The following is a 6,839-nucleotide window of genomic DNA, read 5'->3' on the forward strand; positions in this document are numbered from 1 at the left end:
GATGAGTGGAGAGGCAACAGTTATGATTATATTTTAGAAATTTTCAATAAAGTCCAGTAGTCTTTTGCCTACACCGAGAAAACATTGTCTTTCGTGTTTTCTTCCCTCGCAGGGCACTACACATTATCAGAATTCGCGAATTTTAAGAGTGGTGTCCTGCAAGGGTTGGTGATAAGGCTGCTGATATTTTCAATAGACTATACAAATGATTTGGATAGGAATATAGGTAACAAGCTGGCTAAGTTTGCAGATGATACCAATCTATTTGGATTGGCAGATAATCTAGAATTTGTTGAATCATTACAGAGGGACTTGTACAGCATACAAGCTTGGGCAGATTTTGGCAGATGAAATTTAATGTAAGTAAATGTAAAGTATTACATGTAGGAAATAAAAATGTTAGGTGTGAATACACAATGGGAGGTGTGAAAAGTAGTACACCTTATGAGATGGATTTAGGAGTTGCACTGGACTTGACAGTATCAACTGCCAGACAGTATCAGAAGCCATTAAGAAGGCTAACAGAATGTTAGATTATATAGCACGATGTGTAGAGTACAAGTCCAAGGAGGTTATGCTGAAGATTTTAGCATAATGGTTAGATCTCATCTGGAGTACTGTGTACAGTTTTGGTCTCCAGGTTACACAAAGGATATAGCAGCACTAGAAAAAGTCCAGAGAAGAGCAACTAGGCTGATTCCAGGGCTACAGGGAATGAATTTTGAGGAAAGATTAACACTTGAATCCCTAAAGCCTATGAAAAAACTTGTAATCCTGGACCACCTTAAATTCCTTCGCACCTCTCTATTAGCATCTTTTGTTTAGTAAATGTGTCGAACAGCACAAGCAGCCTTCTATCCCTTCCCCCCACCACTGAGGCTCAACTCAGGCAAAACATTCTGCCAGGTCATGGCTTTTTATCTGGATGTGAGGTGTCTGGAATTGTAGAGGGTAAATAAAATAGCAATCCCTATGCAGTTAATTTTTACTGCAGATAAAACTCAGTAATAGATAGATAGATAGATAGATAGATAGATAGATAGATAGATAGATAGATAGATAGATAGATAGATAGATAGATAGATAGATAGATAGATAGATAGATTTATTTGTCCCCTGGGGAAAGTATGGTTTTTTACAGAAGAAAAGAAAACTTCTGATTTGGTAGTTACATTCGCATTGAGGCATTATACAGGCATATTGCTGTAGGTATTTAGGTATCCTGCATCGTTCCTTTTTCAGAGAAGGCTGATGCCTCTTCACCTAATGACTACAGGCCAGTGGCACTTATTTTTTTTTTGTTTTTTTGTTCTTTATTTCGCCTTATACAATTTCTTGTATTAGGAATTTGGTAGTTTTCGCATACCCCTTGGGTTCAGAGCGCAGGGTCAGCCATTGTACAGCACCCCTGGAGCAATTACAGGTTAAGGGCCTTGCTCAAGGGCCCAGCAGAGTAGGATCTCTTTTGGCAGTGACGGGGATTCGAACCGGCAACCTTCGGGATACCAGCACAGATCCTTAGACTCAGAGCCACCACTCCGCCCTTATGTCTCACATCATGAAGAACTTTTTAAAATGTATTATTATTATTATTGTTAATATTATTAAGCTAGTAGTGGACTATATGAGTCGTGTTGTGGTAGACCACCTGGCAAAGATGTAGTGTATCACGTTTTTGTGGATCAGAACACATTGATATTTCTCTGAAATTCACTCTTTATTTTCTGTTTTATTGAAACAGCTATTGTATGATGGACACATAGGTAAAAATGGGATCAAGTTAGATAGTCTGTTGGCTCCCTTTGCATATAATTGTGTTGGTACTATTTGAGGAAAAAATAGATAAGGATTTTAACTACTGTATATCTTAAAAAGGAAGACAATAAAATTAATCCCAAAAAAAAGCAAAACTATGTACCATTAGCAGCAGTAAATAGACAATTGCTACAGTAAAAACATTCAGCCAAACGGTCACTCCAAGATCTAAATTTCATCCCAGTGGTTAATAGCTTTCTTTGCCAGTTTTCCCTGACTGACTGCCACAAACTCCAAGACAAATCAGCATGATATTGACTGGTTGTGAGTGCCTTTCTTAAAGATGTAATCAATATTGTTTACACTCTTAAAAAAATTTGGATGTGAGCATCAGTAGGCTTTGTGGCAAATTACCTGAACTATTCTATAACATTTCAGTAATTATACTGCACAACAAAGTTTTTGCTTCTTGAACACTGTTGGGTGTTTCTTATAGATTTTTGGGTGATGATCACGAATATCACATCAAGATGAACCCATCACATACTGTTTCAGAGAAATCTTCAGTTTTGTCATGATTTTTTCTTATATTTGTATAGAAATATTTTCGCTCCTGTTAGTGACTTATCAACAACAGTTTGTGCAACCTGGGCATGTCCAGGCATGCATGTTGGAAGCTGTTCTGTGGAAGTTGACATCCTGGACATGCCTGGGCAGTTCTGAATGAGCTTGATGCTGTCTCAGCATGCTATAGAGGTGGCTTGCATACACCAATCCTGCTCATTTGGTTAATATAGATAGTCAGTGTGTATGTATAGTATCAGTATAGTATCTGTGTAGTATCTGTAGTAATATAACAGTAAGTAAGCTTGATGCTATAAACGTTTTGGTGTCGGACAATATGTCTTGTTAATGTTGTAACAGCCGCGATACATTCTGCTATATCTGTGGTGAATATACACTTGCGCCTTACACTTACACTTGGATGACTGCTCATGTGAAGAAAGCTTATCATCTGTATTTCGGCTGCAAAACTGGTGATCAAGACAAGGAATGGGTGCCTCACATTTGCTGTGGGACATGTGTTGTCAAACTGAGAGCCTGGCTTAGAGGCTCTCGAAAGACGAAGCCATATGCTGTTCTAATGATATGGCAAGAACAAAAAGACCATGTGATGGACTGTTACTTCTGTTTGACTAATGTGTCTGGTTTCTCTGCAAAAAACAAGAAGTCAACTGAATATCCTAATCTGCCTTCAGCAATGAGACCCGTGCCACATAACTACAGTCTTCCAATTTCGAAACCACCAGAGGATTGGACCTTAGACGAACGAGATGAAGAAACTGCAATGCAGGGTACTGACAGTGACATTGACCCGGAATTTGAACCGTGCTCATCAGGCGATCCACATCTGTATAACACAGTCTGAATTGAACAATTTGGTTAGAGATTTTGGTCTGTCAAAAGCAAAAGCTGAGCTGCTAGGTTTGAGACTGCAGGAATGTTGTTTGCTGTCACCAGGTATGAAAATTTCTGTGTTTCGAGGCAGACATCATGATATAACCAAATTTTTTGCACAAGTCAACAGTCTTTGTTTCTGTTGTGACATTGAAGGATTGTTCTCGGCCTTGGGTTGTGATCACAACCTGGAAGAGTCGCATCTCTTCAATGTTAAGCCTGAAAGCTGTTCTTCTACACAATGGCAACGTTTATCCTTCAGTACCTGTTGGCTATGCAGCACACATGAAAGAAACGTATGAGAATATGAAACTTTTGCTGAAGCACGTCCAGTATAGCAGGTACAAGTGGAATATCTGTGGAGATCTTAAAGTTGTTGCTCTGTTACAAGGACTGCAGCTCGGCTATACAAAGTACTGTTGTTTCATCTGTGAATGGGACAGCCGTGCCAAAGAGTCGCACTATTCTTGACAAAACTGGCCACTCCGTAAAAAGTTAGTTCCAGGACAGAAAAATGTGGCACATGAATCGCTTGTCGACCTGGCAAATATATTTTTGCCTCCTCTTCACATAAAACTGGGACTCATGAAGAATTTCTTGGAAGCACTGAACAAGGAAGGCAAAGGTTTTTGCCAAGATCAAAGAAGGCATTTTTGTTGACCCCCAGATCAGACATGTTATGAGTAACAAGTGGTTTGAAGATCTGTTAGTTGGGCTGGAAAAAATTGCCTGGAAAGCCTTCAAAGATGTTGTTGACAATTTTCTGGGCAATTACAGAGCCCCAAACTACATTCAGCTGGTAGACAAACTTCTCAAAGCATACAAGACAATGAAATGCAACATGTCACTCAAGACTCATTTCCTCCACTCACACTTGGACTTCTTCCTCACAAATCTCGGTGCTTTCAGTGACGAACACGGTGAAAGGTTTCACCAGCACATTGCTATGATGGAGAAACGATACCAGGGCAACTGGAATCTGTCAATGCTTGCTGACTACTGTTGGACACTGCAACGTGATGCACCAGACATTGAGTACAAAAGAAAATCAGGAGCAAAACACTTTCAATTCTGTTGAATTTAATAGCTTATGCGAAACATAAATGTGACTAAATATATTATTGTCAGTAAACATATAAATGTCTGTTTCTCAGAGTTCCTACGTGATGCAGTAAAATCAAAACTGTATTTGTGCACACACAGTAGGTACTTGTCACAATCAGCAAAATCTTTTCAGGAAGCAAGACGTTTCAAAAAAATTGTTGTGAAGTGTTATTTACTGCTCTGATGCTGACCTTAAAATCATAAAATAGGTCATTACAATGGTAATCGACGAGATTAACTCATAATTACTTGCAGAATAACGGTATTTGAGGGTTTCTGTGGAGTGCCTCTTTCTCTTGCATGATTTGGGTCAAAAACTAATCAGCACATAAGTTTGAAGTTTGATATTTTTCCGTCCAGTCATTTTAGCTCTGGACCATCCTCAAGAAACCGTGACACACAGACACATACACATGCAGACAGACACACACCCATTATCAAGATATCGATATTTTCAGTATTCATCGCGCTTCCATTCTTTCAATTGATATTTGGATCCTGGAACAAAGTGATTCTCCTTAAATTTCTCCTAGTCCAAATTCATTAGCTAGAGGTTCTCTTTAGCAAAATTAATTCCAAGAGTCAACAAAATGTCAAAGAGTACTCATAATGCACAGAACTTGCTCATGTTCAATATTTATGAAAAAGTAATTCAACTGTCCAATAAATAATCCAAATAGTCAGGTATCCCTACATCACTCTTTGATTGTTTACTATAATTCTCACCATGGTAGCAGTTTTCTTCTGCTGTGGATGTTTAAGGCCAACCAGACTTTTGACCATCAATTCTGTAGACAATATTTTTACAGATCATTTTTGTCATGTGAATATTTTAGATCTAGCTTTTCATCACTCCTAGTGTGTATATATACAGTATATATCACATGGTTGAACTGAAATGTATTTATTGATGTATATCTTTATTGTTAGTTTCATGAACTGTTCATCAATATGTATCACTAGTCTGGAAACACAGTTAGTAAGACTCAGTCGTTGAATTTATGCTCTGCTTTTGTTTCCATATTACCTAATTTAACCATTATATAGGAGACAAGTGTATTGTGCCCTTTTTGTCCAATTTGCATTTCTTTTTTTCTCTTCACAATTCTCTACTTCCAGGTATTTGAAAAATGAGACCACTTTGTTACCATGGTGACTCACAGGTGAAGAGAAAAGTAAGCCGCAAGTAAGTTCCGATTTTGAAATCTTGACGGATTCCATGCATACTTAAATTGTTTTTGTAATTAATTAGAATAGTTCCTTACAATTTTCAACTTACATAAAGTAAAAACATATGCTGTCTAACTTTATAAGGCTTAAAAGAGTACTTACCTTATTAATCTAGACACAAATAGTATGTTTCATAGCTGCCATTTATGACCTTGCTATGAAAAATGTATCAAAGATATTGTAGGTTTTCATTAATCTTACAGATCTAGTCACTGAAATTAATTTCCTAAGTGTCTACTTTTTATTTGGGTATCAGAAATTCTTATGATGCACATTTACACCAGTAATGTTTAGACATTCCTGTTGTTGCCTGACATCTGCTCATCACATTTATTTTGATATTATTTTATGTATTGCAATAGGTTTGCTGTGTTCTGATGGACTGCTGCTTCATCAAAAAAATTTTCCCACGCTGTTCTCAAAATGAATGGGGTCTCCGCTACTTCCCAACAAAGCCAACATCTGGTTTAAGCAAGTTCAGAGTTTTGGGCTGAGGATAACAGGATGGTAATATACCCACCTCCAGATGGTACACTCCTGGAATCAAACCTACGACCTTGTGCAGATCAGCTACTAAGGCTGCAAAGCGCAAAAACAAGTATCCTAACCTGCAGAGCTAAAATAACATTTTTTCGGGTAGGGAGGCAGTTGCTTATCTTTACTGTTGGGTAACGCTCATTGTAACAGTTTTAAAATCATCTGATACTCAGCTTCATAAAAACTCATCCCAGTTAACATTAAGTCACACAACCTTCAACAAAAAATCTAATCTAATTGTCCTAACAAGTTATATAGTATTCCCTATTAAAAATGATTTCCATTTGATGCAGTTTTAGAGTAAATGAATTCCTCTTTGATCAATATCATCTGAGTGAAAAAATGAAAATGTGGTGGACTATTTATTCATTTTTTTGTCCTACTTATTTGAATGATCAGCATGATAAGCTGGTTCCTCCTTTAGCACTATTATGTGCAGAGCAAGAATCACCCATGAATAGCTCATCAGTCCATTGCATCACATATATAAAGTGTAAATGTATTATGGAAGTCTTGGCAATGGAGAAAGAAAACAGAAGTACGTGGAACAACTCCACATAGTCAGATAGCACACAAGGCGTGGGATTCTAAACCAGATGTCTGGAGTTCTGCAATATCAATGCTAGTCAATGCAGTAAAGTCAGATCAGTTCTCTTCAATTTATTATTTGTCAAATATTTTTTACTTTTTGCGGGCATTACGTATGTGTTGATACATGGAATTCTGAACAATAAATCCAATATGCAAACTCTGCA

General features: G+C 37.5%; 1 long non-coding RNA gene across 1 annotated transcript; it reads left to right on the forward strand.

Moving 5' to 3' along the window:
- The first annotated feature begins 5,288 nt into the window (after nucleotides 1-5,288).
- On the forward strand, nucleotides 5,289-6,376 carry LOC127528844 (uncharacterized). The gene is made up of 2 exons (XR_007935448.1): nucleotides 5,289-5,503; nucleotides 5,910-6,376. It is a non-coding gene; the product is annotated as an uncharacterized LOC127528844 (long non-coding RNA).
- The last annotated feature ends 463 nt before the right edge of the window (nucleotides 6,377-6,839 follow it).

This window comes from Erpetoichthys calabaricus, chromosome 7, assembly GCF_900747795.2.
Source record: "Erpetoichthys calabaricus chromosome 7, fErpCal1.3, whole genome shotgun sequence".
Classification (NCBI taxonomy): domain Eukaryota; kingdom Metazoa; phylum Chordata; class Cladistia; order Polypteriformes; family Polypteridae; genus Erpetoichthys; species Erpetoichthys calabaricus.